The sequence below is a fragment of the Monodelphis domestica genome, chromosome 1 (genome assembly GCF_027887165.1).
Source record: "Monodelphis domestica isolate mMonDom1 chromosome 1, mMonDom1.pri, whole genome shotgun sequence".
NCBI classification, from domain to species: domain Eukaryota; kingdom Metazoa; phylum Chordata; class Mammalia; order Didelphimorphia; family Didelphidae; genus Monodelphis; species Monodelphis domestica.
Genome location: NC_077227.1, coordinates 445,208,654 through 445,220,025, shown reverse-complemented (window position 1 = coordinate 445,220,025; position 11,372 = coordinate 445,208,654).

The following is an 11,372-nucleotide window of genomic DNA, read 5'->3' as shown; positions in this document are numbered from 1 at the left end:
GGACGACACACATGCCTTACAGGCCCCGCTCTGAGCAGTCCTCCACGGGCGGGCTCCAGGGCAGCAGCAGCACCAGGACCAGCCGGCAGCAGCACCAGCCACCGCCGCCGCCAGAGCTCACCAATCCCATGTCTCCCTTCTTCTTGGGCACCGGGGGCCGGGATAGATGCTCTGCGGTGGTGGCAGTCGCAGCGGTAACAGCCGGAGCAGCACGAGCCAAAAGCACCAATTGTGTTTCTGAAGTGCTCCATCACCACAGACTGGGGGAAGCGTGATCAAATGTGATTCGCAGAACAGCTGCCCGAGATGGGTTGGCAGTTAATTAAAAGCACCATGTACTTAATGATTAACTAATCACAGCATGATGGCATTCAACAGTGATGCAAGAAACTTCTCTGCTGGATTCAACCGAGAAACTCCGAATGTCTGCCTTCGGGCGGCCTGGAGCAGTTTGTTTCAGCAACACCAGCAGAGACAACGGGAGTGGTTTGACTAGCGTGTTCCCGACTGCCTGGCTTAGTTAAAACTTAAAGAGGGAGAAGCAAATAGGAGCCTAGGAGATTGCAAGGGAGGCTCTGCTCGAGCAGGGCTGGCTGAGAAGGCAAGATCACTCGGGGAAATGGGGATCATGGATTCAGAGCCATGGGACCCCTCAGTGGCTTTGCCCCTTAACTTCTCAATGACGATGGGGAAGCCATTTAACCTTTTTAGACCTCAATTTCCTCATCTGTAAAATTAGGCGTTGAGCTGTATCATTTTTTAAGCCCTTATCTTCCATCTTAGAATGAATTTTAAATTTCTGTTCCAAGGCAAAAGAGGAGTAAAAGGTAGGCATTTGGGGGTTAAGTGATTTGCCCAGAGACTCACAGCTAGGAAGTGTCTGAGGTTACACTTGAAACCAGGACCTCCTGTTTCTCGGCCTGACTTGGACCCTATCTTCTTTTTTTTTTTCATTGATGTGAAAGATGACTCCAACAGTTCTTTCTCTGGAGCATTTCCCAATATAAGTCTTTCAGGACTGTGCCAGATCATTGCATGGCTGAGAGAAGTCAAGTTTTCACAGATAATCATCAACCAATATTGCTGTTATTATATACAATGTTCTCCCAGTTCTGCTTATTTTGCTCTGCATCAGTTCCTTCAGATCCTTATCTTCTTCCTTTTTAAAACCTTACCTTCTGTTTTAGAATCAATACTGTGTATCAGTTTCAAAGCAGAGTGATAAGGGCTAGGCAATGAGGGTTAAGTGACTTGCCCAGGGTCACATAGCTAGGACTTATCTGAGGCTACATTTGAACCTAAGCCCTCCTGTCTCTAGGCCTGACTCTCAATCCACTGAGTCATGCAGCTTTTCCCAGATCCCTATCTTCTTAAAATCCTCTCTGGATCTAAATTTGTGATCCTACAATAAATAGTCAGTTTAGAAGATATTGAGAGAGTGTGATGTTTTGGTAGGAGTGCTAGATCTGGGGTCATAGGACATGGGTTCAAATCCGGGCTTTGCTATTTACTATCCTTGTGTTCTTGGGCCAATTATTGACTTTTTAAAAACCTTACTTTTCTCATCTGTAAAATAAAGGTGCTGGGCCACACTATCCTCTCAAATTGTTGTGGGAGAGCTTTGAGGTGAAAACCCAATTTGGGACAGGTTATCCTTTGCAAGAATTCAAGACTCCAAAACTTAGCTTAAAAATTAAAAGAGAATTTTATTAATTTGGAGGTAATGTTGAATGGCTGGGAGACAGTGTGCAGGTGGAACACTGCCTCTTCAAGGAGATGGGGTCTAGAGTTTTTATACTCCTTTGACAACAGGGGTTATAGGATAAGAAAAGGGGGATGGAGTGAATCAGGAATGAGGTACAGTGATCCTTCACTTATCATGGGAGTTATGTTCCAGAGACCCCCACAATAGGTGAAAATCCTCAAAGTAGTAGGAGAGCAAACAGATCAATGCTACAGTTACTGAGCCAATCAGCATCTGGGATACAGAACACAGTGCTGTGGTTGGTCACCTTTCATTCCATCAGCCAACAGTGTACAATCTCATATAGGCAAATTTGTTCAAGTAGCATATATATATATATATATATATATATATATATATATATATATATATAAACCCACAATACAGTGAAGCCGCAATAAGTGTAATGTGGTAGAGTGGGGGACCACTGTAATTCTTTGGGTTGTGGGGTATAAGGGATGATCTGTGGAATTCAAAGGATGATTAGATTAGGTACCACCCAATGCTTCTCAGGGTGGGACTGGGAGGTACATATCAATGTTAATTGAAGATCCAGGGGAAAGTCCTAGGGGGATGTTCCTCACTGGGACCAGAAAGGAATTTCCCGAGTCCCTTTTGACCTGGAACACTTCTGGAGTTTGGGGCATCAAGGGGGGAACCTGTACCACCCTATCAAAATGACTTTTCCTCTCTGGTTTTTAATGGAAGCCATCTTCACTCTTCTCTCTTGGTCTCCCTCTATCTCTTTGGTTGCTCTTCCAGTTTCCTTTGCCCTGTCATTATTAATGAATTTGGGGTGCACTCAAGGTTCTAACTTGGGTATTTTATGCCCTCACGCTTCTCCCTGATGGACTATAAGCTCACTGCAGGCAGAGACAGTTTCATTTTCATTTTTGTGTTCCTTAGTACATTGTACCTGGCAAAGAGTAGGTTTTGATAAATGTTTATTAATCTGGCTAGATAGCTTTAAGGTATTGCACATCTATAAACCTATGATCCATAGTCCTTTGAGGTAAGTGGTAATTCAGAGGGACTCTGAACAGAGATGTCACAAATGTAGGGAACCTGAGTGGGTGAAAAGAGAATTATAGAACCTAAGTTCTATTCTGGAGAATTTAGGGATCATCCATCTATTTACCCTGAATTCCTCCCTATGAGGAAGCTGAGGCCCATGGGAGTGCTAGAGCAAATAGAGCAAGGAGTTGAACCCAGGACTTTAAGAATCATAGAACTTTGAACTGAAATTGGCCTGGTTCCAAAAAGTAAATACAGTTTAATCTTTAATCTATGCGGTAGGAAAAACCTTGGCCTAGGATATATACAGGGCTGTGTTGGGTGGAGCCAGTTTGGCCTCAGTCTATGCTCCATCTGTTGTAACATACTAAGGAGGGGGCCATTTGAGTAGAGAGGATCAATTGAGAGAATTGGCCTAGAGGTAGAATTGACTAGACTTGACAATTGATAAAGACTTGAAGGTAAGGGAGAGTAAGGAGTCAGTCCCCAACTGTTAAATTTCCAGAGTGAGGATTTTTATCTTGGAAATTGGGAAATGATACAAATCAAGGCTTGATTTATTGTTTTGTTGATTCTCTAAATTCAAGAAAGTGAAGAAAATGTGAATAATTCAGATTAAACTTCAAAATATGCCCTACATTTTCAGAGAACTGGTTGTTAAACATTTCATTAAGGGATTTTCCTGGCCTGTGTAGCCACTGACTTGTTGTGACCTTTTGGGTAAGTCCTTCCACCTAATGTCTTTCAGCTCAAAAACCTATTAGGATCATAATCTTGGCCCCTTTCCCTAACCCCTCACACTTATCTCTAAGCCTTGGGTAATGACCTCTGATTTTAAATAATGTTAAAGTCACATATGCAGCACATTAGAACTAGAGGGGACCTTAGGCTTTATCCAGGATAGCAATTTTCAAATTTTTTGCTCTCAGAATTCCTCCACAGCATTAAGACTATTGAGGATGCCAAATAATTTGTGTTTAGGTGCATATATCTCTTGATGCATGTATCTCTTGGTGTATGGGGTGCTCAGGGAGGAGTTTGTCATGTCCTCCTAGGGCTGCTCTCCAGCCTCTGACCCCCACCTGACACCCAGCTCTCACTTGTGGCTTCCAGTAGCTGCTAGCATGCGGCAGCGGCCACACCCCAGGCAACGGCTTCGACAGGCTGGCCAAACCTTGTGAGGGTAGCCATCGGGTCATCGACCCCTGGTGAACCAGGACTTTGCTCACCCAGCATGTGAAGACCGCTTGGGCTGAACAGAAGGAAGAAACCAATAAGAAGGTTCAACAGCTGAGATGGCGACGCAGCAAAGCACTGTGGAGTGCTCAGGGCGTGTTGGAGCACAAAGGACAACACGGCCATCCATTGCAGCTGAGGAAGTCTCCAGGTGTAATGATTTTTCATGCCACTGGACCCAGGCTTCCAACGCCGAGAGAGTGGGACTGTCTCTGTGCATCTGTAAATCTCCTTCACGCACAAGTGTCTTTGTGCACACTCATCATAGATGAAAACGCACAAAGACAATCGTCATCCTCGGTTACCGAGACTACTACTACTCTCTCTTGATAGTTACTGTATTAGAAATTAAGATGGATAAATTTTAAAAAATATTTATTAATCCATCTAAAGTAATAATAAACCCATTAAATGTTAAGGTAATAATATATTTTATGAAAAAATAACTTTCTAAAACAAAAAGAATCAGGGAGAAAAATGGCCTTGTTTTTTATAGACTTACAAATCTCTTTGAAGTCTGGATTAGTGGAAGATAGCTAGATTTCTGTATCTGCTTCTACATTCAGTATGTTGCCTTGGTTGATGCAGATGAAAAAAATCTGGACACACAATATGCAGCTAGAAAAGAGAGGAGTATTTTAACAGGCAAATTATGTCTTGGTATTATTCTTATGAAATATGGTATCATATGGGGGCACCTAGATGGCAGATGATAAAGTACTGGGCTTGGAGTCAGAGAGACCTGACTAGTCCAACACTTATTAACTGTGTGACCCTGGTCAAGTCATTTAACACTGTTTGCCTCAGTTTCCTTGTTTGTAAAGTGAACCAGAGAAGGAAATGTGCTCTCCCTCCCCCGCCCCATGGAGTCACAAAGAGCCAGACACAACTGGAGTGATTGAAAAACAAAAATTGTTATGAAAATAGTTTTGACCTCAGGAAAGTTCTCAGAGACCCCAAAGTCCCTCAGACTAAGGCATGGTCCTTAAACCATACTTTGAGAATTGTTGATCTTATCTAATCTAATCACCACATTTGAAGAAACTGAGATCCAGAGAGGTCACAAAATAATAGAGAAAAGTTTTAAAAGGCTTTCGCCTCCAGATCCAGTGATCATGGATCAGGATTCTTTCCCCATTATATTGGTGTGTTGGTCATCATGGGTGTGCAGCTCATATCCTATCAGAGTGAACTCTAAGGGACTCCCTGAAGTCCTTCCTAGTGCTAGATTTTTGTGGTATCTAAAGGATGCTTGGAATGAGGTGTTCTATCAGCCTGGGCCTGGAGTCTTTGTTATTGGGCAGTCCTGGTTAGAAGGGTTTTGACCTCTTTTTTCAGCTCAGAACAGAATTGGGCTTGTGGCATAAACTGAACAGGCCTATGGGCTGACTATGACTCTATTGAAATAACTTGAACTTACAAATTTTGATAAGAGATAATCATGTTTTTCTCTCACTCTGTGTTTAGCCCTCTGTTCTATTTTCTAGGAATTTCTCTTGTTGGCTAATGTTCCTTTGTATCATCTTAGGCGAATCACTTCTCCCTGAGCCTCAATTTCCTCATCTCTAAAATGGAGGGTCAGATTAGATAGCCTCTGAAGTCTGGTGGAGGTGGTAGGCCAGGCAGATATTAGAGAATTTTACTTCCTTTCTTTAGTTCAGTGACCTTACAGGGAAACTCAGATGTGGAGAGGGACTCCTCCACAGAGCAGAGAGAATCTGACCTACTAGATTCGCCAGTTTCAGCACCTGAGCCTCCTCGTCTGGCTTTAGGGACCAGAGCTGCCAAAGATAACAGCTTCAGTCTTCCTAACAGGGCCTCAAGTGCATGGAGGAGATGGGTAAGGCTTGCACATGGTACTGGGAGGCATTTGATCCAATCCACCAGAGTCAACACACAGGCTAAATGTAGAATACATCTGCCCCTAGGGTTTCTCTGACAACTGAGGAGTTTCTGCCGGGGACAGTCATTTCAAGAAGAGCCCAGTATATCTGTGTTCACTTCTGTTCCTGACTCTCCACGTTTTTGACTTTTCTCTCATGCCATACTCATGGGGCACCTACATGGCTCCATGGATAAAGTGTCTGGAGTCAGAAAGACCCGAGTTCAAATTCAGTTCATTCTACTTATTAGCCACCATGAAACACAACCCAGGGCAAGTAAGAAGTAACTCTGTTTGCCTTAGTTTCCTCATCTGTAAAATGAGCTGGAGAAGGAAATGGTAAGCCATTTTAAAACTAGTATTTTTAAAAAATTAATTAATTTAGAATATTTTCCCATGATTCCATGATTCATGTTCTTTCCTTCCCCTCCTCCCTTGCCCCTCCCAGAGCCGATGAGCAATTCCACTGGGTTTTACATGTATCGTTGTTCAAAACCTATTTTCATATTATTAATATTTGCAATAGAGTGATCATTTAAAATCAACTTCCCCAGTCATATCCCCATCAAACCATGTGATCAATCATATGTAAAACTAGTATTTTTGCCAAGAAAGCCCCAAATGATATCACAAAAAGTCAGAGACAATTAAAAATGACTGATTGTATATCAAAACTCCCTTTTAGCTCCTATAAATATGTCTTTCCCCCTAGAGTGTGTGGAAAGGATAACTGAATCAAGCTCTAGACTTTCTGCTACTGAAGTGGAGCAAAGAGCAGCTGGAAGGTTAGAGTGAAATTGATGAACAGCAATGGCAGTTGGTGGGGGGAGGGGCAACTTGGAGTGATAGTTGCTCTCGGAGGAGACTTTCTTTCCTGGCCCTTGGACTGGAAGGAGTGTTCTCTCTCTGTCTCGGGATAGAAGTATCTCTATTCCTGGATATTTCCCAACTGTGTGCTCTACCTGGATTCCTGTGATCTGTGTCATAGAACAAAAGGATTGAAGGGGAGCAGTTTGAACTGTAAGGCCAGTCTTTAGGGGCATCAGCCTAAAGAGACAGGCCCAACCAGCACTGAAGATCAGAACCGTTTCTTCCTCTTGCTGTCTACTGCTAAAGATTTTGAACTTATTAAAAACTAGCACAGATTAGCATAGACAGGAATAAAAGAAACTCTCCACCAGCCTGCAAGGCTTGGCCTCGGCTTAAAAGCTGAGAGAGACTCAAACCCAATCTAGGGAAATCCCTATTTCCTCTTCCCTGATACCTGCCCAATCCAAACTTGTTATTAAAATTCATCTTTATTTAAATAACCAGTGTCAGATAAGAGGACTATTATTTCAGGGGGACATATAGGGAGCTGAACCTAAGGATGGCGATTCAACCATAAATGGTCCTTATTGGACCCCTGCTGGGCGACCTTGTTGGGGAGGGACCTTGCCCCTCAGGGGGTTCGGGTTTGCCTGCTCTGGGGTATCTTCAACATCAATCAACAGAGAAGACATCCACTCAGCCTATCATAGTGGTCCATTTCTCAGGAACCCCAATTTTCAAAGGTAGCTTCTCAGCAGGGGTGTCTCTCTCCTTTTACCTCACTGGCCTCTAGCCCTTCAACCACTCCATTCCCTGTTACAAAACCTTTCTTATCCCCTGTCCTTCAATCCCTACAATTCCTTTAAATATAACAAATGAAAGCTCCTTGAGGGGAGGCACTGTCTTCTTTTTGCTTGAATTTGTATTCCTAGTTCTTTATATTGTGCCCAGTACATAGGAAGCACCTAATGAGTGCTTTATATCTAACTATTTTAACCATTAAAAAAGAATGGGTCTGGGTCTCAAGTACTTCCTTCTCTTCCTTGTTCTCAGTCATAGTAGATGCCCTTCATCTGCCTTGGGGCTGAGATGTCTTGAATGGAGAGGGACAGCAAAGTCATCTAGTCCACCAGATACTTCACACCTCATCCAGATGGCCACCCAGCCTATTGTGTACTTTGCCCTGTAGCTACCCCTGTATCCCTTCTTCTTCCCCCCTTTCTATCTCTTTCTCTTGATGTAGTAATCAAATCAATACCATTGCTTTTGGAAAAAGCATGTCAATTGACTGCCCCATGGACCAACTCTCCATCCCTGTGGCTTCCCAGAGCACAGCTGCCTTCCCTGGCTGTCACTCCCTATATGTATGATCTTCTCCTAGTAGAATGTGAGCCCTTTTAAGTGAAGACAATGACCTATCTACACTTCTGTAGTTATATCCCTAGGGATTAGTGCATACTAAATTTTTAATGAATGAATTTTCATTCAATCATTCATTATCATAGGATCATAAGTTTAGAACTAGAAGGGATCTTGGAAGAGGACCCTTTGGACTTATCTGCAAAATGAGGGTGTTGGACTAGATGACTTCTAAGTTCATTTTCAGTGTGTACGTGTGTGTGTGTGAAAGAGAACCTTATATACATTTTATTAAACATTAATTTTGTTGTTATTAAGTTGTTTTCAGTTGTGTCTGACTCTTTGTGACCATATTTGGAGTTTTCTTTGGCAAAGATACTGGAGAGCTTTGTCATTTCTTTCTCCAGCTCATTTGACAGATGAAGAAACTGGGGCAAACAGGGTGAAGTAACTTGTCCAGGGGTCACATAGCTAGTAAGTGTCCAAGGCCAGATTATAACTCAGGTCTTCTGGCTCCAGGCCTTCTATCCATGGTACCATTTAACTGCTGCTCAAACATTTATTAAGTACATACTATACTCATAATAATTGTACAGGTCCCAGGAAAGGATCCTGCCCACTCCAGAAAGGATTCAGTCCCTGGCCCTCCTTTATCTAAAGATCCAATCAGAAATAGCTTATAGTTAAAGCACACAATAATGCATAGGAAGGATTTTGAAGGGAGCAGCTAGGTAGCTGAGTGGATTGAAAGCTAACCTAGAGATAGAAAGTCCTGGGTTCAAAGCTAACCTCAAAGACTTTCTAGGTATGTGACCCCAGACTAGTGACTTATCCTCCAATGCCTACTTATTGCTCTTCTGCCTTGGAACTAATACACAGTATTGACTCCAGGACAGAAGGTAAGGGTTTGTATGTTTTTTTAATTGAAAAGGTAAGTGAAAAATCAGGTTTTTGTGAGTAGGAGAGACCAGAGAAGTTTCATGCACAGGGTAGAAATATGCATGTTGGGAAATTGGAGGAAAACTTCATTTGAGTGCAGGAGAAGGATAAGGAAAGAGGTAGGCAGCCAAGTAAAATGGCAGAATGCAGGAGAGAGTCTTGGGTAAACAGGATAGGATGTTAGATCTTATGTTAGGAAGTCTGGAGTTTATCTCTTTCTTCCAACACTTGCTGGCTATCCAAGACTTGGACAAGTCACTTAATCATGCTTGCCTCCATTTCCTCATCTATAAAATTTTTCTGGAGAAGGAAATAGCAAACCACTCTAGTATCTCAGCTAAGAAAACCCTAAATGGGGACATGAAGAGCTAGATAAAACAGAAAACAACTGAACAAATGGATTAAATTTCTGCCCAAGTTGTGACAGTAAAAAGACAGATTAGGCGCTGAGCATTCCTGGGTTCTTTCATCTGGCTTCTTCCTCTGAGGAATGAGGAACCCTATCTACAATATCACCTGCTCAGTCTTCTACCCCATTCACTTATTGATTGATTGATGGATGGCTCCTCCATCCTCTCCCTTTCCTTCTCTGGCCCTCATCCTCACTTCCCACCTAAAATCCTAAAGATCTTTTCTGTCATATTTCTTGTTTTATCTTGTGGCCTTAGGTGTTTCTCTTTTCCTCCATCTACCTGGCTGAGCAAGTTTGCATCTGCTGGGGTTGCCACTGGTTTCTCCTGGTGGTTGGGTAGTCCCCTGATGTCCAGTGCTAGTGTATGGTTGGGGTGGTCAGTCTCTGTAGTTTTCCTGTTACTAAGAGAAGAGAAGGTTAGGACACCTCTTAGCCATTCCAGCAATGCATTATGCCTGGACTCTAGGCAGTGTGGATAAGAGAGGGAGGAGGCCTCTGATTTGGATGCAGAAGGTGATTGTTTTGTGTTGCCTCCAGGACCAATTCATCTTAATTAGTCCCATCAGTTGCAGTTGCCTGAGGTCTGAGCCCACTCCATTATTGAGACATTTCTTGGTGGGCTTCTGTCTTCTAGGCTGTTTTGCTGAGGGACAAGAGGCCAGATCAGTTACTACCTCAGTTCCTAATGAGCTGAGATTAATATCTTGATCAGATTTTTCTTTTTCTTTTAACTTAATATCAGTCTAGGACAAATGGAGGAGGCAGGTGTATGTATCAGGTGACGTCTTTACCAGAAGGAATCCACTTTGAGGAAAGATGAATTTCCTTCATTACTGATCTCCAAATTTTTAGCTTTAACTGAATTTTCAAGGTAGGTCTACTCACTAAGTCCAGAAATAACCCTGACATGGGGACCCTCATAGAGTCTTCAGTGAGATAAATATATTTGTTCATTCTATAACTTTTAAATTCTAAAAGGAACTTTCCTCACAACCTGGGAAGGGAAGTGAATCACCATCTTTATCCCTATTATCAGAATTATAATAAAAAAATTACTCAGACAATTATTGTTCACTTCTTCCCTCATCCATCACTGTGAAGACCTCATTCAAGGTGTTAAGACTACTCTGGAAGCTTCTCTGGCCCACACACTACTCAGGATCCTCTGCATCCTTCCCCCTTGCTGGCCTCCTCAGAAAAGCCCCAGTAAATGGCTCACTCTGAATGCAACTTAATAATAACTCACAGGAGTGACTCATTCCTTATAATTCCCCTTGCAGCACCCACAGCTATCTAGGGCTGCTCATGACAGGCCATTCTGACATGGCCTCTTTCACATCTGGAGTTTACCAGGTCTACTTCAAATGACACTTACTGGGTCTATTTAATAGTGGAATGGTTGAGCCATTCTGGCTACTTCAGTGGAAACTGATAAGTTTGTCTAAAATAGTCCTAAAATATATCAGGCACATTTTCAGGCAAAGGTAATATAAACCAGACTGGGGGTAAAGAGAGGCATCAAAGTAGAAGGGAAAGGAATATTTGGCTCAAAGTCAGAGGTTCCTGGTTCAGTCCTACCTTAAGCAAACCCCTTCTCTTTTCTCCCCTCCTCTATAAAATGGGCAGATTAAGCACCAAATCTCATAGTCTATGATTTTGTTTAAAGGGAAGGGATCTATTAAAGGAGTTGGTTGCACCTGTGAGACAACATCAGTGGAGGCACCTGTGTACCAGCATTTTTTTTTTTAGAATTTTATTATTTTTATTTTGAACTTTACAACTATAGAAGCTCCAAATTAAAAAAAAAAGTGACATTTCCATATAGAAGAAAAAAGACTAATGTGAAATTGCAAATGAATATTATGTAGAGCTTACTTTTATGTACCTTTAGGTATATAATAAATTTAACATGTAACTTTCAAAGCTATGCTATTTGTTTATGATGCTTTCAGGCTTTCTGTTCTTTTTTGCACATT